Source organism: Crocodylus siamensis, chromosome 3, assembly GCF_052110815.1.
Source record: "Crocodylus siamensis isolate JL-2025a chromosome 3, ASM5211081v1, whole genome shotgun sequence".
In the NCBI taxonomy this organism is placed as follows: Eukaryota; Metazoa; Chordata; order Crocodylia; family Crocodylidae; genus Crocodylus; species Crocodylus siamensis.
The window spans coordinates 35,581,752-35,606,954 of NC_143397.1; the positions used below are offsets into that span (position 1 = coordinate 35,581,752).

The 25,203-nt window shown below is 46.3% G+C and overlaps 1 long non-coding RNA gene across 2 annotated transcripts; it reads left to right on the top strand.

Moving 5' to 3' along the window:
* The first annotated feature begins 26 nt into the window (after window positions 1–26).
* LOC149868176 (uncharacterized) lies at window positions 27–21,221 on the top strand. 2 transcript variants are annotated; one of them, XR_016441197.1, is made up of 5 exons: window positions 27–317; window positions 1,206–1,361; window positions 3,631–3,746; window positions 14,212–14,465; window positions 15,676–21,221. It is a non-coding gene; the product is annotated as an uncharacterized LOC149868176 (long non-coding RNA). The 2 variants fall into 2 exon arrangements; XR_016441196.1 differs by having other exon boundaries at window positions 14,250–14,465.
* Window positions 21,222–25,203: the final 3,982 nt, after the last annotated feature.

Sequence of the window (25,203 nt, forward strand, 5' to 3'; positions counted from 1 at the left end):
GGGCCCTGCCATGGCTGCGTGTCCCGGGCGGCGGCAGCGCTCGCGGCTTCGGCCGTACGGGGACCGGCGGATGTCCCGCTGCCTGCTATGTGCAGGAGGCTTTTCCCTGGGCACCTGCGCCACCAAAAAAAGCTCCCCGGCTGCAGAGCTGGTGCTTAAAAAGGTGCATCTGCTTCCCAGCTCGTTCCTGGCCCGGTTTGATTTGAACGTGTGCCAGGGCCTTCCCCAGAGCCATTCTTAGCTCCCGCTACAGGCTGCACGTGTGATGCGGCTCACTGGTGAACGGTGTAATGAATGTGGACCCACCACACCGCAAAGTAAGACGGGACTCAAGTGTGAAGTAATTATCAAACAAGTGCTTCATGATGGTGCAATACATTTTGAGGGGCAGGGGGTGGGGTGCAAAGTTGTTGTCACACCATAAAAATGACTGGTCAGAACTAAAAAGAGCCAACCAGCTCTAAAGTTAGTGCTTGAAAAAGTGTAACAACTTTGTAGCTGGTTCCTCTCCAGCTGTAATGTGACTCTGTGGCAGGGCCAAAGAATAAGCTCCCTAACTCAACACTGTGAGAGAGTCTGCATGGTGAAGCTAAGGAAAAAGCTCTTTATTCTCCAGTACAGGAGGGCTAAGGAACTCTGCCCAACTCCTGCTCTTCTGCTGGTTCTTGCATTTCCAGTATTCTCTCTCGAACACTTCATGTATGCATCTCTTTAAATAATCAGTTCTGTAAGTGGAGATGCAGCCCTATGCTTGCACCATAACTAGGGATCTACCCAAATCAAGGAGGCAAGCGGCCTATTTCACAGGCAGATCATAGGGCCCACTGCCATTTTCACAGGCTTATTGCCACACATCCCCCCCCTCCCCACAGCTCTGATTGGCCAAGGGGCCCCAGCAGTTCCACCCCTCCCGCAGATTGGCTGATGGATCAAAACCATGGCATAATTACCCTGATTAAGTGAGAAAGCCATTAACTGGTGCATTATTAAGCACTCTAAGCGTTGAATTAAACTCTAAACTGAAATGTCTTATGAAATTAAAGCTATACACAGCATGCATTGTAACTAATACCATCACTATGCTTTATTAAATGATGTTGTAAAAAGAAATTTACTCAATACTTACCTTGAGACAGGCAATTCATGCTAGCTGTTACGCACTAGCATCCAGCAGCAGTTGCTGCTGACATTCTCTGTCTCTACAGGGTGAACGCTTTCTGTACACCAGGATGGCACTCTCAGCATCCACTTTGTTGGAGTGGTAAGGCAGCATTTTGCCAGGGAGTACAAGATGTGGAAACTGGGCACAGACAGCGCTCCAACACAGGCACAGGCATCCAGCACTTTTTGACAAAGTTCATGTAAGCAGTATGTTCCTTGTCATGCTCTTTCTGCCATCTAGGGACTGATTTCAGTAGCTGAGGTTCACAACTCAGAACAGGCACCTGGCTGGGGTCCAAAATGTGAACAGCACCAAGGAAGGAGGCAGCCAACTGGCCGAACAGTGATTGGTCATACGTGTAGTATGGGTTCAGCTTCACAGCTACTGCCTGGGACAGGTCCCTTCTCTGCTGGTTTTCACGATGACAGCTTGACAGTTCTTATTATGCCATGTCTTCAACCCAACTTATCACATCTATCAGCTTGCGTGTGTGATGGATCACAGCCTGCCACCCTTCAAACTATGTTAGAAGCTCCATGATCCAGGTGACATTTTTCACCACAAATTTCACTTGATCTTGAACATCTCCCTGTTCCAGGAGATCATGAAGCTTAAGCATGCACTTGTGTGCTGGGTGTGATTTTCAACTCCTCACTCACAAACTGCTGATAGTATTGCATATGCTTGGCGTGGTAAGAGATCATGTTGAACCACAAATTTCACCTTATCCGCACAGGCTGTGGTGGCAGTGACACAGCTGCATGTAAGTCCCCACTTTGACTAGCGAGGGACTCCCTGTACCAGAGCTTATGGCATGGACGGTGCTTGAAGCCTTTTTTGAAGGAGGACACCAGGCTATCCACAGGGAACTGCGTGTGCCAGATGTCACTTACTAAAGACAGAATGTGCACATTGCAGGTGACATGAACTGTGTTGGGCAGCATTCCTTGGAGCACATTAGAAAAAGCCTTGCACATATACAAGGCATTGTCAGACAGAAATGCTGACATCTTGTTAAATTCTTAGCCTTAGTTGACAACAGTTTTCACTATATCCTGAGATATGGTAGAAAAATTGACAGACATAAGGTGGACTGGCTCTGTTTGAAACAGGCAGGTCCTGGTCTCTCCAACTCCCAGGTACAAATAAAATGTGTAGCACATAGTTATCCTGAGGCTTGGTCGCTTCATCAGCTACAGTGGAGAATAATTCATACCCTGCCAGTGCAGACCTTGTGGACTGTAAATGCAAAACAATTGCTGCAGGGAAATAGTCTTCACAAAGCTTGTTTGGACATGGAAAACTGCCAGCATTTGGCACATTTTGGTTCAGGATAGTCCCTTAGCTTTGAGTGATCAGGTTTCTCTAGTGGGATATTCGCCACCACATATGCATGAGGGAAGATGCTGCCACTTGCCTTGCCAAGCTGTTTTCTGTAGTCCTTTTAAAGAGCGGAGACATGGTTGCAGGTGTCTTGCTCTGACCTTCAGCCTCTGCAACAGCCTTTCACTTCATGTATGCCTCAGACTCCAAGTGCTGATCTATACTGGTTTTCCTCAACACATCCAGAGTCACATTGCAAGCAGTACAGAACAGTCTGTCTCCATCTTCATGCAAGGTCCCTGCAGGATACTGCCTTCCACAGTCTAGCACTGAAACGTATTTGGCTGTCTTGGAAGATTTCTTCTACGTTCATCCTTGCTCAATCCTCCTCTGACTGCAGCATGCTTGAAAGACAGCACCAAAATCCTTTTGCGTCCCTGACGGACCCCAGACTGGCTCCTGTACTGAGTGTGTGTCGCAGGCTCAACCTTTCATTTGCTCCCTCTACTCCCCCTCTCCCCCTGTGCTTCCAGACTGCAGGGCTTCCTGCCCTTTTCTCTGCTTGCTAGTAAGTTAGGATTTTTTTCCCCCGGCAGCAAGCCCACCCAAATCATGGAGTCCACCATTTTTTGTGGAAAACTCCTGATTTTGTGTTTTCTGCAAAGAGCATGAAATCGTGATTTTGGTATGCCCTGCCATAACTACGTCCCTCCCTCACAAGTTATATTACTGGAACGACTCTGGAGAGCTTCACAGAGCAGAGAGGTTAAATGAACCACAGAGCTGGTTGAAGATGTTGGTATATCTACACGCCCTCAGCTGCCTGCTAAATGGCAGCAGAAGCTTGACCCAGGTTAGCAGACATGGAGAATCTTCCCTGGCAGTTCAGAAGGTTTTGTTACTTTGGAGAGATTCTGATTTTTGCCAGTTAAACTTCAGACAGTTAGCATATATCTCTTCACTGTCAGCCTCATATCTTCTTTCATGTCACTCCTTACACTTAATATAGCTTCTCACTTATGTTTCCCACTTTCCCTGTTGCTATGTAATCAATTTAATTCATTACATCATTTTATTTATATATGATTTAATTTAATCGTGTCATTAAATTAAAACATACTTTGCAGTTAAGCATTTTCTTTCAGTTTTGGAAATCCTAATGGTGATGGATCAGTGAGCAGGACCTGAGAAAGGCTCTGGTTCTCGAAAAGTGAAAGTAAGCAAGAGTCCTAAACTGAGGAGGCTTATGTGCAATTAACATGTAAGTAACTTCAGTTATGTGATCACTCACATTTAATATATATTTAATATATATTTAAATAAATAGAATGTTTAGCAAAGTAAGCAATACATTTGGTAGTATTGGCAGAATCAAAGTTTTAGACTTTTAAGATATAGCTTTCAATGTTAATAGTTGAAGATGCTAGTAAAATAAGTAAGTTTATTTTCAGTTTACAATGTTGTGCCTATAAAAGCAATACAAGTTATTGAAATTGGTTACCTGGAATCAGAATGAAAAAAGGGATGATGGGTTGTTCTTTACCGAGATTTTTATTGGTAAAAACCTTACTGGGCACACAGTAAATTAATGCAACACAGTAAACTCAGTACAGTTCGCACTGGAGTTTATTGCGCTTGCGTGCAGTGTTTACACACGCGCCTGGAACCAGAAAATGTTGAACAGGGGTGATGTAACCCTGGCTGACAGGGCCTGCCAGCCCAGAGCTGCCCTACCCTGGCTCAGCATGCTGTGGAGGAGCTGGCTGGGGCATGAGGGTGCTCGTTAATGACTCGTGCCTCCTGAGGCTGTGGGGGCATGGTGGCAGTGTTGGCAGTGGGGGGGTGGCAGTGATAAGTGGGGACTGCCCATAGGTGGCAGCGGTGACGTTAGTGGTGAAAGTGGGCCAAGCAGGGACCACCTAGATTGCAGCAGTGTTGGTGGTGAGGGGGGTGTGGCAAGCGGCAACTGCCCGCAGATGCTGGTGGCAGCATTGGCAGTGGCCAATCACAGTGAGGCCACGTGCCCCACCCCACGTAACCCTCCCTATGCATCACCTACGAGTGTGCTACAGTGTGGGGCTAGCCAGCAGCTGGCCCTGCACTGTAGCACCCTTGTGCCACAGCCAGCCTCAGTCACCAGCCTCAGTCGTACATGGGCTACAACAGATTAAATAACTCCATCTGAGAACAGTACTTGTGTTTGTGTTGGGCAGTACCATTCTATGGCAGAGTTAATTAGTTTACTCTGGCCTAATAGCAGTGCTCAGATGGATAGTAGTGCTTTACTGCAGAGCTAATTAGGTAACTGCAGTAAGCATTTTGTGGAAATGCATCCACTGAATATTTGTTAAATTCAGAGTGCGCTCCACCTAGTGGACATGGACAGTCAACAAAGTGGTGGCAATTGAAAATTTATTACTTAAGACAGGCTGTCTTTACATCTTAATAGAGCAGGCTTTTCTGGTGCTGAGTAAATGGATGCAAACTCAGGGAACAATCAAAGAAATGTAAGGGATGAAAGGTCAAGTATTTCTGCAGCATTTAGAGAGTGAATCTGTTTGTCCCATGGAGAAATAATTGAATGTTATAACTGAACACCGGGAAGAATCAGCCTGGTGCTGCCACCAGCCCCAGCCTGCAGTGGCAACCTGCTGTTGCCTGACATGCAGATCTGGGGGCACGCACCCTCGGGAAGAGCCCAACACAACCCCACAGCCCTCCCAGGGGGGCATGGAGCAGCAAGAGGCATGCCACGCCTCCCCCGCACCCACTAACAGTTCTTGTTGCAGCTGGCATCAGTCTCTCCCAGGGCTGCTGCAGCAGGAGCTAAGGTGAGTACAGACAAGCCATGTCCTGCGCTGCCCGACTCCACTTGCTGCCACTCCCCACAGCCCATGCTGCAGTGGCCTCAGGAGCAGCTGACACCAGCTGCCTGAACCACGGCATGGTGCAGCCCAGGAGCTGGGGTGGGTGAGGATAGGCAGAGCCCAGGCGCAGGGATACAGGAGGAGCACAGTGCAGCCCTAGTAATGACACCTCTCCCCCCCATCCATTACCTAGGCTCAGCCTCACTCCCTCCCTACCTCACTGCCTGAGAATATATCCCTATCTGTTACAGCTGTCTGAAGCTTCAGTAGCTGATTTGGCAGCCGAATCTCTGAATCTGAATCAGCCAAATCAAATCGGGACAGTGATTCCAGTCACTGAGTTGAATCACTGTTCCTCGAATTGGCAGAATCTGAATCTAAATCGAATACTTACTGCTTTGCACAGGCCTACCAAACACATAGGGTTTCCTGGAAGCCTACTGGTATCTCCCTGTGGCAGGGCACCGTGTGTGCCTGCCACTTTAAGGGCCTGGAGCTGGCAACCGCCAGGTACCTGATGAAGGCAGCCATTTTGGATCTGGGGCTATCCATATAAACAGGGCAGTTCTGCTACTGGAGGCAGGCAACAGCATCGCCTGGCCAGAGGGCTGCTGATATCATTCTGGAGGTAAGGGAGGAGCTGTAGGGGAAGGATAGGAGGCTTCTGGTACTGGGTGTGACCTAAAACTGCACCCTGCTGGGAGTGGGCGGCCTGGTGGGGCTCCCAGTGGCGCGGAAGCCCACGGGAAATGCCAGGCCAGTTACCACCCTGGTGAAATGCAGGTTGGGGTAGCTTAACCCCTAGCCCCCACAACCGGGTGGGTTACCCTTTGTTTTGGAGGGCCCAGAGAGTGGACCCTCAGAGAGAGGAAAGGGGCATAGACTCAACCCCTGTCTGAACTTCCCCTGATTGGCCCATGCTGGGGCCAGGACCAGAAGGGTCTAAGGGCCAGGGGCCCACCATGAGGAACTCCCAAGAGTGGAGGGCCTGGGGTTCTGACTGTCCTGGAGGTGGGCCAAGGCTAGAGAGCTGAAGGTCCCGGTAGGGGGACCACACCCAGAAGGGGAAATGGGTCAGGGAGCTATGCTGCCCAATATGACAGCGGATGACACCGCCTGAGGAGAGGATTCCAGGTTTGGGTTCAATCAGGAGGATTTTGGGGCCCAGTGTGGGGGCTGGTGATAGTGAGACTATCAAGATGCCATTTGCAAGGCTTGGGCTGCGGTGTAGGGGAGGAAAGGAGCTGCAGATAGCGCCCCCTGGCATCGGGGCAGAAAATGAGCAGCCTCCTGCTTATTAACATATACTAATTAATTACAATAAGGAGTGGCAGGTAAGAACGTGGGTGGTTGGTCCAGGAACAGGTGGGCAGGCCACGGTTAGATCGGCCCCAAGCAGGCCCCCTGTTACGCTCCCTTAACATAGTCCCCCATACAACTTTTGCTCCAACCTGCAGATTCCCCAAAGGTTGTTGCAGCTGTGACGGGATGACTATGGTTGGTTGCCACTGCCTATCCTAGGCACCTGCCACAGAAGCCAGGAGATGTACCCTCCTTAAGAGGAAGTACATATCTAGTCTTCAGTGCTAGCCAAACATATTCAGACATATCACACACAACCATAATGATGTAGGGGTCTTTTTTAAAATTTGTAATACCTTACAAAAGAAAAACAGGAAGTGGACAGAGAACTGAAGTATACAACAACTTTGCAAGCATTGATTAAAATGTAGATTGTACTTAAATTTGACAATAATCATTAATAAAATAATAAAGACTTCTGTCTAGAAGCCATATAAAACCATTCTTTTGATCATTCTATCATGAGGTGAAAAGCTGCATAAGAAATCTGTCAAGCTAGACAAAAAGTCAAAATTACCACTTCCTCACCAATGGTACATATCAGGAAAAATTATAGGACATTGCAGCTACGTAAAAGCTATAAAGAAGTAAACAGAATAGTCATTCCAGAAATCCTTTATCCAGAATTTCAAAGATCCTGGATAGGTTACTTAGAAACTTATGGATCTATAGTTACTCTTAATCAAAGCAAGGCTTATCATAAGGGATTCAGAAGTGAAGTAAGTGAACTGATTTAGATCGTGAATGGGTTAGCCCAATATAGTCAACGTCTGGGAGCACACCCTGGGGCTGGGAAAGCCTAGCCACTTGCCCCAGTCCCAGGGTTGCTCTCTTCCTACCGTGCTGACCCTGATTGGGTTATTTTTAGTCCCCAGATCCCTCTATCCCCAGACTGACAACCCCACACTGTAACTGTCCCCCCCACGCCCCCTCACACAGACTCACCATCCCCAATCTTGCCAACCCCCACCTAGACCTGCCAACCACCTCCCCCTCCCCCCTCATGGACCTGCTAGCCCTCCCAATCCCACCTGGTCCTCCTCCCACCATGAGTTATTTACATTTGGTTCCCAGGACAGCTCTCAGCACCAGAAAACCTCTGCACACCACTCCTGATTTACAATCACACAGCTTAAAGCAAGCCACGTAATTGTAGACTAGGTGCAGCGAATTTCTGCACAAGCCCCAGAATATGAAGACCTAAAGCAATGCTGACATACAAGTGAAGTGTATGTCAATTGTCCCAAACTGTCCAGGACACTACCAATTTTGTGTTACTAAATATGACTTTGTTTCACATTTGGAAAGTGATATACCTAGCTCCCATTTGCTATAACAGGGGTTCTTAGTGGGTAAGCTGCAGAGGTATTATGAGTGGAGTGCAAGCAAAAGTGTGTGTGTGGGGGGGGACAATTTTTAGTTCTCCAAGTATTCCTATGCTGCCAGACAGTGTCATGCTGAAATCCTGCAGTGTTTTATGTGGGTAAATTAGCTGTAAGTGGGAGAGCTAATTTACCCATCTACAACACTGCACTGTACATTATTCTGTTTCCCAGAACCAAAACTTGTTCATCTTTCTGATGATTATTTCAAGTGAATCTCCACCCTCAGATACAGCAAGAAGCTGATGGATGACAAAAAATTATTATTCATTCTGAGGTGCTCTGGGTTAGAGTAAAAGGCAGTCCAGGGGAGAGAGACTTAACGGTGGGAGTCTACTATAGACCTCCCAACCAGGGAGAAGAGCTCGACCAGGAATTCTTAGGTCAGCTCACAGAGGCAGTGAGGGCTAAGGATGTGGTCATCATGGGGGACCTGAACTTCCCAGACATCTGGGAGGAGCAGTCAGCCAAGTCTGATCGCTCACGTCGGTTCTTAGCCAGAGTACAGGACCTCCATCTAACCCAGGAGGTACACAGCCCCACCAGGGGAGACGCCTTGTTGGACCTGGTGCTGGCCACGGGTGATGACCTGGTGAGGGGGCTGCGGGTGATGGGCCACCTGGGAGACAGTAATCATCGCTTGCTGGAATTCACCATCCAGCGTAAGGTGGCAAAGGGCTGCAGCAAGGCAACAGCCCTAGACTTTAGGAGGGCTGACTTCAACAAGCTAAGGAGGATCGTTGGGGAAGCGCTGAGGACCCAGAGGGGAAGGGAATCAGATGTCGAAGGTGAGTGGTTGCTCCTTAAGGAGACGATCCTCCATGCCCAAAGGGAGGTAATCCCAACAAGGGTCAAAGGGAGCAGGAGGGCACATAAACCCCCATGGCTCACTAAGAGCATCCGGGAATGTCTCCTTGCTAAAAGGGAGGCATATACCCAATGGAGAGATGGGGTCATCACCAAGAAGGACTATGTTACAGTCGCCCGAGGATGTAGGGGGGCAGTCAGGAGGGCCAAGGCAGAGATGGAGATAGGACTAGCTTCCCGGATTAAGGACAATAAGAAGTCCTTCTTCAAATACATAGGGGGTAAAAAGAGGGTCCCGGGTAATGTGGGGCCCCTGCAGGACACGATGGGCAACTTAGTCATCACGCCAGATGATAAAGCTAACATATTTAACGATTTCTTTGCCTCTGTCTTCCTAAGTAGGGACCAGTTCAGCCACCTCCCTGCTGGGCCCCCCTCGGGCCCCGGGAGAAACACGCCTGGGCCAGGGGTTAGCGAGGAGTTAGTTAGGGTACTTCTGGAGAGGCTGGACGTGTTCAAGTCCACTGGTCCGGACGATCTTCACCCTAGGGTTCTACAGGAACTGGCCGAGGTCATTGCGGGACCCCTGGCGCGGCTCTATGAGCACTCGTGGTGCTCTGGCGAGGTGCCGGAGGACTGGAAGAGGGCCAATGTGGTCCTTATCTTCAAAAAGGGAAAAAAAGAGGACCCGGGAAATTACAGGCCAGTTAGTCTTACCTCAATCCCGGGTAAGCTCTTTGAAAAAATTATCCTGGCACACATCCAGGAGGGCCTTGCGGGGGAATGTATGCTCAGGGGCAACCAACATGGGTTCATCAGTGGCAGGTCTTGTCAGACCAACCTGGTGGCCTTTTACGATCAGGTCACCAAATCATTAGACGCAGGGGTTGCTGTGGATGTAGTCTTTCTGGACTTCCGGAAGGCTTTCGACACTGTCTCTCACCCTGTCCTCATCAAAAAGCTGGGAGACTGTGGTGTCGATGCCCACACGGTCAAATGGGTCGCCAACTGGTTGGAGGGCCGCACCCAGAGGGTGGTAGTGGATGGGTTCTTCTCGACCTGGAAGGATGTGGGCAGTGGGGTTCCGCAGGGCTCGGTCCTCGGGCCCGCACTGTTCAACATCTTCATCAGTGACTTGGATGAGGGGGTAGAAAGCACCCTGTTCAAGTTTGCTGATGACACTAAGATGTGGGGGGATGTGGGTGCACTAGAAGGGTGCAATAGGCTACAAGCTGACCTTGACAGGTTGCAACGGTGGGCGGATGAGAATAGGATGGGGTTTAACACTGATAAGTGCAAGGTGTTGCACGTGGGGAGGAAGAACCGGCACCACACTTACAGGTTGGGGAACTCCCCTCTTGCCAGCACGGAGACGGAAAAGGATCTTGGAGTCGTCATTGACTCCACGATGAACATGGGCCGGCAGTGTGGGGAGGCAGTCAAGAAGGCCAACCGTACCCTGTCATGCATCCACAGATGCATCTCGAGCAGGTCCAGGGAGGTGATCCTCCCCCTCTATGCGGCACTGGTCAGGCCGCAGCTGGAGTACGGCGTCCAGTTCTGGGCGCCACACTTCAAGAGGGACGTGGACGATATGGAAAGAGTTCAGAGGAGGGCCACTCGTATGATCAGGGGTCAGCAGGGCAGGCCTTATGAGGAGAGGCTACGGGACCTGAACCTGTTTAGCCTCCACAAGAGAAGGTTAAGGGGGGACCTTGTGGCCTGCTACAAACTGGTCAGGGGGGATCAGCAGGTATTGGGGGAGTCCCTGTTCCCCCGTGCGCTGCCAGGAGTGACCAGGAATAACGGTCACAAGCTGGCGGAGGGTAAGTTTAGATTAGATATTAGGAGGCGCTACTTCACAGTCAGGGCAGCTAGGGCCTGGAACCAGCTTCCAGGGGAAGTGGTGCAGGCTCCTAGCCTGGGGATTTTTAAAAGGAAGTTAGATGAGCACCTTGCCGGGGTCATCTGACCCCGGTGCTCTTTCCTGCCAAGGCAGGGGGTCGGACTAGATGATCTACCTAGGTCCCTTCCGACTCTAGCTACTATGAAACTATGAAACTATGTTAACTGGAGGGAATACACACACATGCACACAAACACTTCTAATACATCCAAGCACAGGATCCTACCCACCACTACAGTGGAGAGAGCCACGTGGTTGTAGGGTCTCTCCATAGTTCTCTTTCTGATCATCATCATCTGCTGTTCCTCCCTGTTAAATCTTCCTTTATATTCTTTTAATTATATATTTTAAAGAAAGTTGACTGCAACAGAGCACAATTTCCTCCATTTCTGATTGGTTACTTTTAATTGTCTTTATTCTGGATCAATGAGGGAACACCCGTCAAAACAAGCTCACTCAACAGCAATCCTTAAAGTGTATTAGATTCTAACTTTCTGGGAATATACAGTTTCTAGCAAGAAACACTTTCTTGTCTTTCTTGACTTGGCCTAAATACATCTTTCTCAGCTTCTCTCATCAAATATATTTAATGGTCATAGTGATTGGTACAGAAGTTCCCTTGCACTTTAATCCATTTATGCCTACACCAGAAACTTGTCATGAATTTAGACACTGGCAATAAATGCATGTACTATTGAATCATAATTCATTCAGTGACAAAATACTGAGTAAATGTAGGACTGTAGATAATGTTCTCATTCAGGAGAATTAAGTCTGACACCCCCTTTCTGCCTGCAATCTTACCAACAAGTACACAGAACAGTGTGTTTCTCAGGAGATATGGGGTTAAAATGAATTTCATCTGGTTAATGAGAGCTTGGCTAAGCATTCTTCTTAGTTCTGCTTTAGTTCTGCTACCTTATCCTTTAGTCCTGCTGCTAGACATGAGTAACTAGACTGCCATACATCAGTGCATTCATCAATGCAAGTCTGGGATCCCCTGCAGTCCCTGCTTAGCTCTACACTTTTTCATCTGTTTGTATATGTTCAGGGCTTTACCCCAATACTTTGGAGGGTAAAGCCCCACAGGGAACATCTTTCCTAATGTCAGTGCACTGATGCGCAGTAGTACATGTCATCCCATTGACATGCATGGTCTCTCCAACACTGCTTCCTGGATGGCTTACTAATAGCTCACATTTATGACATCTGAAATGGAACTTAGTTTTCCTCCTGTCTTCTCCATTCTTCTGTTCCATTACTACTGATGATGCAACCACCCTTCTCATCTTTTGACTCCTCCATAGCTTGTTTTCTGTCTGTTTACCCAAGTTTTGTCATTTATTTATCATAGTCATCTCTCAATACCTCCCAAAAATCGGCAAACAACATTTACAAATGTTGTCCCAGAGGGGTTATCATAGAATCAATGAATCAGAAGGGACCTAGACAGATCATCTAGTCTGACCCCCTGCCAGGGGCAGGAAGGAGCACTGGGGGTGGCAGGGGTCATAAGACCCCAGCCAGGTGCCTATCCAGTCTTCTCTTGAAGATTTCCAGGGAACGTGAGATCACCACCTCTCTGGGAAGCCTAGTCCAGGCTCTGGCCACCCTTACAGTGAAGTAGTTCCTCCTAATATCTAACCTAAATCTATCCTCCCTCAGCTTATGGCCATTATTCTTGGTGACTCCAAGGGGGGCCCTGGTGAACAGACTTTCCCTGAGTCCCTGCTGCTGGCCCCGATAAGGTTGTAGGCAGCCACAAGATCCCCCCTCAGTCTCGTCTTGTGGAGACTGAAGAGATTCAGGTCCCTCAGCCTCTCCTCATAGGGCTGGCCACAGAGGCCCCCAACCATACGAGTGGCCCTCCTCTGGACCCTCTCCAAGTTCTCCACATCCTTCTTGAAGGGCGGCGCCCAAAACTGGACACCGTACTCCAGCTACTGGACACAGTACTCCAGCTGTTATGTATTAGGAATTGGCCATCTTCTCATTTGGACACCCATTGCAGGTGGCTACCAATCCTGCTACCATGGCACCATCATCTGTGGTTACAAAGGGCACAGGGTGACAACAATTTGTTTATCAGAAAATATATCCCAGTTCTCAATATAATTTTTTGTTCAGATCAGGAAAAGAAAGGAAAAAAGAGGAATGTATCTAATACCTATCTCCATCCATTTAGCCTACTTACAAAAATGCTTACTGTAAAATACAAAAGATAACATTACATATATATCTAAAACTATTACACAACTGTTTACCTTCCCCAAGGCAATCAAGTAAATATTTGCTTGTTGTTCAAGCTTTTATTTCCTCCATCTTCCCTTTGCTTGCTCATGCTCACTCAAACTTTCTTCTTGCCTTCATGTTTCTTTACACTTCTCTTCAGTCCTTCCCCCCTTTTTATTACTTTACTGACTGTAACTGTGGATCTGAGAAAACCAAGTCATAGGCAAGCCAAAGCCAAGTTAGACATGCACACTTTTCAGAAGATTGTGAGCTTAATAGTGATTCTGAAGTCCTGCTCTCATGAGCATCCTCCTCAGTATAACTGTAGTTTCTGAGGCATGTAGCTTCCAATAGAGATAGTTATCTGAGAAAGGGGTCTTTTCCTGGTCAACGCGACATAGTTTTGCCACCAGAAAATCAATGAAACTGTGCCTGTGTTCACCCTCACCCCTTCATTCTGCCACAGAGAAACACCAGCTCCGCAAGTGACAGAAAGCTACTGCTGTCACCTGACAGCAGACAGAAGGTGCATGTAAATGTATCTCTGCTTTCTGCTGGCTGCTGTGTCCCCTCTAACAGCTGGTGTCTCCCAGGGGGATTTGCACTCCCTGCCTGCACAGCTGCTGAAGTGGAGCCAGTTGACTCTGGCAGGAGTTATATGGGGCTGCTAGAAGTCATGAAAGTGTGTATATACTCTGGCAGCCTCCCTGTGGCTACTGCTGTCTGCAACCACAAGCCTTGCAACATAGGCCAGTCCTTTCTCTGAGATACTTACTGCCAATTCCATAGCTTTAAACTTGACTAGGTATTCCAAGCCTTTTAACAGCAGAATCCTAAAGCCCAGTTATAATGAATTGCAGCAATCTAGCCTGTAGGTTATAGATGTGTGAGTCATCGTGACAGGATGGGAGACAGACATTTAAGCAGACCCAAGTGGAAGACAGCATTTTGCAGCTACAGAAATTTGGGACTCCCACAGTAATGAAGAGTCCAAAGGAACCACAAAGCTTCAAACTGAATTGACTTTCTGAGGCTAGATTCCCCTAAGGAAAGATTATCTTTCAACAATGGATGCTTAGTTTTTTTAAATTTCATGCTCCATGTGAAACTATGTGAGCATCATATATTTTTTTCATTGCATTTCTAAGTTCTTTTTAACTTTTTCCCTAGCATTCACTGGAACAACTTTCCTTTGTTCTTCTGATTAGACCATTTCTCCAAATCACTTCTGAGCCTGAACTGAGCTCCAACAAAGACTAAACCTAAGCAGCGGAGACCTGCATTGGAAGCTTCTATTGGTATAACTTTTGACAGCTGCCAGCAGTGCACAATTGGCTGTGTTTGCTCGTGATATCCAGGAGTGTCACATCAGGAAGAGGCAGTGAAGCATGGACAAGTATCCCATTGTCTCTTCACTGCTACCAGTAAGCACGCTTCGTTATTTCTGCAGTACATTATGAGATCCCAGCATTGTGCTTGTGGTATTTGTAGTTGCTCAGGATCCAGGTCCCACGGTTTCCTTTCTTTCATCTCATAATATTCCCCAGGGTCATTAAACTGACATAAAATGGCAGGTCAGGAATGGTACATGATGTTTGCATGTTCAAGCTTTTTGAAAAGCTGCAAGTAAGGATAATCTAGCACAGCAGTTCCCAAACTCTGACAGATTGCGCACCACCAATTTAAAATGAAGTACCACCAGCACATTTTTCAGTTCAACCTTAAATACCACCAGTAATTTTTTGTCATATAGAGTAATTATAATAAATATGTTAATGGTACCACTGACAGGTTGTCTGTGTACCACTGATGATACCCATACCACAGACTGGGAACCAATGATCTAGCACATGAACAGTGGTGGAGTTGCAATGCCGGTAGTGATTCTGAGGGGCCCAGTCTACCAGGCTATGAAATCATTCTCTGAACGCTGAACAACAGCAAGGAGCAACTTAAGCAGGGGCTGGATGAAATGCTGTTCTCAGGAGGAGGAGGATAAGGGCAAAGCTTTTGATTTTGAAGAACCAGACAGAAGAGCAATTACAAGAGTCCCTAGAGACACTGTATGGCGGGGGGAAGCCTCACAACCCCCCTGAAGAGTGTGCTATCGTAATGCAGCATACTGCACTCCTATCTCTGTGGACTTGGGTAGATATAGATTGTATAGCTGCAGAAACTCTCCCCTGATATGTTCTCCTGCTTCCAAGTGCTCAGACATCATGGAAGAGGAAACAGCCCAAGTTAAAAGCAAATTGTTAATAAGTAGGGTGGGGAACAGAGCCAGAGATTAATGGGGGAAGTATGGAAGGTAGTACTAGGGGACAGATTAGAGGGCAGGGATAATGCAGTATGCAATGCCAAACTTACTAGAAATAGTAAGGCAAAAAGAAGGTTGATACATCACCAGACAAAATCCTAGAGAAGACATTTGTTCAAGGTGGCTTGATGTCACCCTACACCCCATATCCAGTACACTTCATACATCATCTGGAACAGATGGTTAGTTTTCAACAACAACTCTTTCGCCAGGCCATTTTTTAAATCTGCTTAGGTTATTAACCTGTACTTTTGTTGGTTTAGTTTTTAATATGCTGATAAAGGTCCTTTAGAATGACTCTCTTCCTTTTGCCTTAGGGCTGCCCAGACGAGACTTGTTTGGGGAGCCTGTTATCCAGGAATCTCAGAATGTGGCCAAGGCAAGTTTCCCTTCTATGGTTTGTGTAGCTGTGGATGACTGCTCCAAGATCGCAACATGCTTTAGTATGTCTGACCATTTTACTCTAAATATCCAGCTCTGGCGTCTATACTTAAAGCTGTTAAACTTTCGGTGAAGAGACTTGCTGCTCTTCCACAACTCCATTCTGTGCAGAAGTATGTTCAGGATGTTCGTCGTAAAGATTCTCACCATAGTACTGATGCTGATGGTACCATATTTCCATTTTGGGGAGAGTTTCCAAAAAGCAGAACCCATCTTGCCTGATCAAATTGAATATTTCTATACTAAACAGAAGTCAATAATTAAAGCCGTTCCTCTTAGAACAATTATTCCAAACCTTTTTAAATTCAACAAACCCCTCATTAGACTCAAGGTATTCAGCTCTTAGTTTTCACTTGATTTTTAACTATGGAAAAATAGTAGAGCAATTCTTCTGTTGCACATAACCCAGAAAGACCATGTAGGTCAGAATATTTTTGGGACTGTGGATTCCTATTTGAACTCTCCAGATTGATATTGTGAATCATGTGTAGGTGTTTGCATGTAACAATACTAATATTTCACAGAACCTCAGGGCACCTGAAAAGGACTTCACTATGTCCCAAGGTGTTAATTATAAAACCTATTTGTTTAGCAGTATTAATTTGATTAACCCTTAGTTGGATTTTATCAATGTGTTCAGTGAACAGGTATTATCAGGAAAATCCTTATCTTTAAGCACTCTACCCACGGTATTGAATTTCCATGACAATCTATTGCATAACAGAATCAATGCCGACACCAAAGGTACTATCCTCACTGACTCCAGCAATAACATCAAACAAGTTTGTTAATGCCTGACTAGAAATCACAATACATCTGACATCTTAAAAGAGAATTTGGAAGAACTAGATCATTTTGCAAGGAAATGTGTAGGTTTTCAGTATCTACCACCAATACTTTCTGTCTATGCTGTCAAAGAGGAAAGAGCTTTTTTGGTGATATCTTTTATTGACCAACCTGTATAGCTGGGAAAAATATTAGGCACAGAGAATACTGAAATCCACTGTCCACTATGGAAAATCCATAACATGAATAAAAAGGATGCCAGCCCACACAGAAACATCTATATTCTAAGCTTGTGCAAGAAATAACATCATCTCCATGTTATGCAACCATTGGGCTAACACACAGGCTGAAACAAGCAACACAACTATGCAGGAGGACCCCATAAAAACTGAGAAGCCACCTTCTTCAATTTTAACATCTCTCCCAACTATACAGTTGGTTCAATAAATGATATAATAAAAAACCCCTGCTTGCATATTTCCTGGACCATCACAGCTATAGCAACCAATGTTATGTATGTTGTCAAGGGCATTTAGAAAATCAGTTTAAATTTAAAATGAGTGATAGCTGCCACTCATGGTTTTATTCAATAATGCTGTGTTATGAAGGTACCAGCCCATATACTGTCAGACTATCTTCAGTTATAGTGCCAGAATTGCTCCTTAACAGAGTGACATCAAGGTCTCCTATCTCAGTGGTAGAGACAAGGTTATCCTTTCAAATAATGTCTGGGAAAGGATTGACTAATATCTTCTGGAAAATTTTATTGAGAATATCTTAGAAGACAAGTAGACCTTTTGTATAAAGACCAACAGAAGACTCCATAAAGGAGTAGGCTTGTCCATGCTACCTGAGTCTGTAAACCAAAGCAAATGAATTCTGCTAAGCCAACAACATCATCTTTACCTCCAACCAAGCTTTGCACAAGAGCAGTTTGTTTTGGACTTGAAAACCAAAGCACAGTCTCTTGTACCGTTTGCATTACAGGTTAATTGATGAGTTCATACAAATCATGCAGATTGGGTTTTCTCACTGACCTGACACTGGATTACTTGCAGGGATTATTTTAAATGTACTACATACATTGATGTTATGTTCAGGTGTCAGTTTAAATCTGTTTCTGTCTGTTTGCAGTGAACTGATTTATATTAGCATTTTCTTGTTGTGGAAGTTCTGTCTTGCAGCCAAAACATGATGACTACTAAGTGATTCTAATAGTCTCTTGCCAGTACCTGTTTCTTAAGAAACAAAACCATATAAGGTGCTCCTTAAAGTCAGCTCTTTTATCTTCTAGTTCCATGCACATAGCTAGAATTTTGAGGGAGGAAGAGAGCAGGAGGCTTAGAGTCTGTCAAAACAAAATAGAAATAAATATGTCTTGTACAGCTATAAAAGCTTCATTTCCTTTCTATTCCTGGTCCTAGTTCCAGCCGTGTATGGGTCTGGCTCAGGCCCATCTGTGTATGGAAAGGCTCCTGGATCTCCATGAGATTTATACTCTTTTCCATGTGTGCCTCCTCAGCGAGCTCTGAAACGGACTCTGAAAATGGTTCTTTCCTCCAGGCCTCTTGAAATGTCCACTATCACTTATGAAAAGATGGTGGCCCCCCACTAAGCATACCATATTCATCATAGAAGCAGTAGCATAATAAGGGTGGAGGAGCAGGGCACCTGCCCAGAAGCCTAATTAGACAGGGCACCATAATTGCTCCCCTAGGAGCCTTTGCTATGACAGGCAGAGCCCTGTGGTGCCCAGCCATGAAAGCCAGGCAGCCCTGTACTGTGTAGTGTATGGGGATGCAGAGAGACTGCTGTAGCTGAGGGACACACTTGTTACATGTTGGCTGTACCAGCCCCATGGCACAAGCTCCCCAGTGGCTGTCCCAGGTGCTCTGCTCACTTCCTTACCTCCAATACTCTACTGGGTGCCTCCCATGGCAAAAATCCCAAAGAGTAGTGCCATTCAGCTCAACTCCCTCTGCCCCCCTCCCCACCATACACTACTACAGTATGCCAAGATGGCTTTTATGGATGGATGTTGCTAGGCTGTGCTGCTGTAGTAAAGGCTCCTGGGGGATTGGGTGTCCCCTGCTGAGGGGACAGGGGTAAGGGGTCAGCCTAGTTATCAAGCAAAGCAGAAACCCCATGAACCTGAGAGCTAGCAGGGGAATCTTACACTGCAGGCAGCAGGGAGAGGATCTTTTGAAGGAGAAGGCTGCAGGAGACAGAGTGACTGATGCCTAAGTGTTCCTCTAGGGCTGCAAGGAGAAAGCCATGGAGAGCTTAGGGTGTGTAGTGAGGCAAGGAGCCAAAATGGGGTGACTTGCAGTTGGAAAGTGGTTTGCTTGTGTTTATATTTTGACACTGTTTAAAACTAGGGGACTGAGTTGTGGATTCAGGGGTGGAGGAGGCCACAGGTGGGGTGCCTGAGTGGCATTCTCTGTTACTGGGACTGAGACCCATGAAGTTAGGGTCCAAAAGGGGGGGACCTGGACTGAAGGAGTCTAGCCAGATAAAAAGGGCTGAAGCTGGACAGGTGGAAGTCCAGACAAAGGTTTGGAGCTGGCAGCCCAGTGGTAATTTGGACATAGAGATCTGCTATGAAGAGACTACTGAGAGGCATGTGCAGGACTATGGGGTAGCCTAGGAGGTATGCTTGAAAAGATGGGCTAGGAAGAAAAGAGGCATTCCCATAATATAAGGGGTTCTTAAAGGTGGAGGCAGGCTGCTAGTCACTGTGGGTTTGTCAACATGTGCATTTACATTTACCTAAACTTAATTCACCTTAGTCTAAGGCACATTAAGTGGATTTAGGTGCACATCTATAGGTGTATGCCTTTAGGCACCTTAATGTGGGTGAACACATTTGCAGCCTGCCCTGGGCAGCACCCTGGACAGTCCCCTTGCATGCACAGCTGTGCCAGACTCTGCAGGCGATGCACAGGTGCTACGCTGGGAAAGTTGCTGGGGCAGCATGACCAATTAACGTGTTTCTGGCTGGGGAGCGCAGAGAAAGGTGCAGGGAATGCTCAGGGCCTGTGGGGTCTGTCAGCAACATGTGCGGAGCCAGAGCTGCTAGATCACAACTAGAGGTCGCTCTGCTCCCAGTGAGCAGAGGTTGCACCCAAGCCCCAAAGCCATGTCTAGCAACTTGAGGCAGCTGCACGCAGCGCTGGGCCTGGCCATGGGGTACCAAGCTGCGCTCCAGTGTCCCGAACCCCACAGCAACATATCTGGGTGGTGCAGCACAGCGCTGGTCAAGGAAGTGGGAGCTCCAGTCCCTCCCAGACACAATCAGCCCAGCCCCAGCTCTAAACCCCTCCCTGTGTTCCTGCCTCACAAGCATTGGTCGAGAGTGAGCCGGAGCTAAGCCCGTAGAACCCTGCACTGCTGCTGGGTGTTGCCAAGAAGAAGAAGCAGCAGGTGCCCCAAGTCATTTAGCACACCAACAGGTAGCACTGCTGCTGAAACTGCTGCTCCAGCTCTAGTGTCTGTGCCTTGGAGAACAGCACCCACTGCTACTTCTCAGCAGTGCCTGGCAGCAGCGTGGGGCCTTGAGGGCTCAGCTCTGGCCCACTGGAGTCGACATAGAGGCTTCCTTTGCTTTATGCAGGTTCTGTATGTGTGAATTCGCTGTTATACAATGACCATTTTATACCAAAAATTTGTTATTTGTGAGGTAAATTCACTCGTATGTGATCAGTGTGGTAGAAGCCCACAGTCAGCTGCTTTGTTTGGTGCATTGTGACATGCACCAAAATATAGTCTCCTGTGTGGATCTGTGCTTCTCGCTCATTGTCTGCAACAGGTGTTTCTGTAGTTGCCATCCCCATTATGATAGTGTCCTGTGCTTGTGTGTACTGTCTGCTGTTGATGAATACCAAAATTGTCTTGTAAAAGAGGTAGAAATGGGTCTGTGGGTCAATACAGTTGAGGTCTTGGAACGTATTCCTATTTGTTACATTGTTAAGTGGACTCCCTTTATGCAATTTAAAGTTATGTGGTGTTTTCTAGAAACACATGTACAGCATAAATCTAGGGAAACCTGTGCATGATGTTAAAGAGTCTTAATGTTATACACATAGACTTTTTGCCTATTGCTTTTAATCGTATGAATGTTCTTGAGTTTTGCATTGCCATTTTGTATTGCTCTGTAGCTTAACATAAGTGCTCGACCTTTGTATGCTGTATGTGTGAGAGAGTGGGTGAGAATGTGTCTATGGAAAAGGAAAACATCAGCTGGTGACTGGCTGAAGAATGCAGACATATAAAAGACCAAAACAAGAAGAATCCGCCCCAGAACAGTGAGAGAACAACGACAATTAACCTTCAAGGAAGAACATAGTGATAACACAGCAAAAGCCCACAAGGATGAATTGACAAGGCTATAAAAGATGGGCGAGATGTATCAATTTTGGGTCTTGTTCTGCATGTTGTCCTGGAGCATTGGTTCGTCTGATGGGATGGACTGGCAGGAGCCTGCCTCCCTACTCATGATCAATTTGGCTAGCCACTGAGTTGCTCTGAGTACTGATAAGACTGGTAATGTCAGCACAGAACAGAAATTGGGGTATGAATATGTGTGTGTGTGTGTGTGTATTAAATGCTTAATCAATAAACATGGTATCTGGCCTTATCCTCCCTTATAAGGTCTTGCTTATGATTTGAGCAATTGGCAATTTGTGTAACATTAACATATCTACATCTCACCCCATTCTCATTAAGAAACTGGGGGACTGTGATGTCGGCACCCACACAGTCAATTGGGTCGCCAACTGGCTGGAGGGCCGCACCCAGAGGGTGGTAGTGGATGGGTCCTTCTCAACCTGGAAGGACGTGGGCAGTGGGGTTCCACAGGGCTCGGTCCTCGGGCCCACACTGTTCAACATCTTCATCAGTGACTTGGATGAGGGGGTAAAAAGCACCCTGTTCAAATTTGCTGATGACACTAAGATGTGGGGGGATGTGGGTACACTAGAAGGAAGCAACAGGCTACAATCGGACCTAGACAGGTTACAAGGGTGGGCGGATGAGAATAGGATGGGATTCAACACAGACAAGTGCAAGGTGATGCACCTGGGGGAGGAACAACCAGCACCATACCTACCGGTTGGGGAACTCCCCTCTTGTCAGCACAGAGGCAGAAAAGGATCTTGGAGTCATCATTGACTCCAAGATGAACATGGGCCAGCAGTGTGGGGAGGCAGTCAGGAAGGCCAGTTGTACCTTGTCATGCATCCACAGATGCATCTCGAACAGGTCCAGGGAGGTGATCCTCCCCCTCTATGTGGCACTGGTCAGGCTGCAGCTGGAGTACTGCATCCAGTTCTGGGCACCGCACTTCAAGAAGGATGTGGACAACATGGAGAGGGTCCAGAGGAGGGCCACTCGCATGATCAGGGGACAGCAGGACAGGCCCTATGAGGAGAGGCTACAGGACCTGAACCTGTTCAGCCTCCAAAAGAGAAGGCTGAGGGGGGATCTAGTGGCCTGTTATAAACTAGTCAGGGGGGGATCAGCAGGCATTGGGGGAATCACTATTCCCCCGTGCATTGCCAGGAGTGACCAGGAATAACGGTCACAAGCTGGCAGAGGGTAGATTTAGGCTAGATATCAGGAGGCGCTACTTCACCGTCAGGGTGGCTAGGATCTGGAACCAACTTCCAAGAGAAGTGGTGCTGGCTCCTACCCTGGGGGTTTTTAAGAGGAGGTTGGATGAACATCTTGCTGGGGTTGTTTGACCCCAGTACTTTTTCCTGCCATGGCAGGGGGTCGGACTGGATGATCTACTCAGGTCCCTTCCGACCCTAAAAACTATGAAACTATGAAACTATGTTCCTTAAGATATCTTAACTATGTGTGCCTAAATTTGATACCCATTTATGCATGTATTTTGATACCTGCTTTAAGGCACATTAAGGGCATGCGTCTACCTATGCATGCCCTTAGTGTGCTTAAAAATGGCAATTTTAGGCTAATAGCACCTAAATTTGATACCTGCTTTTAGCAGGTATCAAATTTAGGCATGATTAACTTAAAATCACCATTTTAAGGTGCGTTAAGGGTGTGCATGTATAGACCCACATCCTTAATGCACCTTAAAAACAGGTAAAGCACCATAAATTGGCACATGTAGATGCATCCTGTGACCCCAGGATAGTGGAGTTCAAAACTATGACCAGACAGGCTTTTTTGTGGAAATGTTGCTGAACAACGGCTTTTACCAGGACAGTTAATGCAGAATTCATGCAAGCGTTTTGTCAATGGAACTCTTCTACCGTTCAGAAATTCTGGGGTTAGGAGTAGGACTGAAACCTGGGTGTAGATACATGCTAAACTGTGCCAACAAAAAACAACTTTGGAAAGTAGACCATGTCATAACTATGTGAACTTTAACAGTGCTTCTGGTCCATGTGAGTTACACTCAACATATCCACTCATGTTAATTGAATAGTTGTGTGCAGGGTTTCTTGTACTTTACCCTACTTTATAAATTGTATTTTAATATGGTTTATATTGACTTGAGTGGAATACATTCAGGATATCTAAAAGAACAAGCTTAAGACTGTTTTATTAGCGGGGGCTCTAACATCTTACATATTCAGGTAAGCTCTAGTGTCCTCAGAGAATGCTAGTGAGGGTCTCAGTTTTTAACAATCTAATTGCAGTGAAACATACCAAACTCTAATAGTGCAAGACTTATGCTGTGTATCCATGTTTATAATTTGTTATTGTTTATTCATATTTTGTTACAAAATGTTAATAATTTTGTTCCACCTCCTAATCCCTTGTGAAATCTTCCCCATCCCTCTTCTCTGTTCAGGACCTACAACCTATATTTTGAGAAATCCTGTTTGATGGTGGCATAACTAGGGGTGGGCCAGAGAGGCTCCTTCCCTGGGCACCAAGTTAGGAGTGGCACTGGAATCATCCTCCAGCCCTATGAAGTCCATGCCCTGGCACCAAGAGCAGATCCACAGCTTACCCATGCTGAGGACTCCAAAACAGACCCTAGCCAGAGCTAGCAGAATATGTAACAGCAGAAGCTCAGTTGGGGTCTGTTTTGGATTTCCCAGCATGAGTAAGACTGGTGCATCCACCTCTGCTCTTGAAACCTGAGCATCCCCCAGCTCTTGAAACCATACCCCCCACCAACTCTCAGAATTGTGCCTCGCTGTCCCTCAGGGTTTGCCCAGGGTGCCAGCTGCTCATTACGCCTCTGCTGCCTTAAGTGAAGGAATGCTGTAATATGCATGTGTGTGTGATTACCGTGCACATCTCTGAAAGTATGTAGCGTTCTGCCTCATTTGCTGTGTCTTGTAAGACATACGGTACATTGAATGAGGCATGGCTCACTTCCTTCCAATATTTCTTGCATTGTGCATAATGTATTCATCTATCTGTGCCAAGAAAAGTAGTTCCAAAACTTGAGACATTCTACCCCTTTCTTTACCACTTCCATCCTCTTTTTTAATTCTCCCATATTCTCCACTCTGCCAATTTTTGAGGAGTGAAGAGCAATGTGCACCTGTACACATATGTGTACTAAGTTTGAAAATAAGAATACAAATGTAATTCTTTCTGGAGCAGTCTTTCCATGAACTTACATATAAAATGCCCAGCTTTTACAAATTCAGATAGTAGTGTTATCTTTAAAATATCCTTTAAAATTATGCCTCTAACTTCTTGTGTTTCTAAGGCAAATGGGGAAAGTAGTGTCCTAATTTGACCTAATAAAAAACAAAGAATTCCCAGAGACCTTTTCCCTAAAATATACCTGCTCATACTAAAAAGCAAGGACAACCCCAGTCTCATCATAAAGGTTTGGTATGATGATGATCAAATAGATGCCTTAAATCCAGCACCAACATTCAGTGTCACCTTAGCTTATGACTTGGACCAGGAGATCCTTAGTGAAGTCACAGAGCAAACAGCCTAAGTAACTCAGATATGAGATCAGGTGGGAATCCATTCATCTAATGCAAGAAGCTTGACTGATTTTCTGCTTCCCTGTATAATTCAAGGCATTCGTTTTAATTTAGAATGCCCTAGCTGGTCTGGATCATGATAGCAAAGAGTACCAATCTCTTCTTATTCAGTCACTCCAACGGTGGAGGTTGGCTGAGAAATTCGTACTCCATCACACTTCAAGAGTCCTGGGGACTGGATATGGGGGAAAGAATATGTTGGGCCTTGGATGTCATTCAGCTGTAGTCCTCTGTAGATAGCACATGAACTTTTAGGAACAGTGCAGGGCTTGTTTTCCCATGCTGTCCTCCCAATGGTAACACATATATACACACACTTATACATATACAAATATATATAAGAGATACACGTTACACACATATAATATATATTATATTATTATATACACATATGATATATAAATGTATATATATAATAAGGTCCTATATATATACATATCTATCTCTATATCGATGGATAGGTAGATAAAATTAACTCTTATTATTTTTCTGTGTTTTTCTATTTCTGTCTTGGGTTATGAATCTGCACAGGAGATCAGGCTAAAACATCTTGCGTGGGGATCCTTCATGCCAAATGATATACCTCGGGGAATCTAACTCCAACCCTCAGGGCTTCAGCTAGGCTGAGTT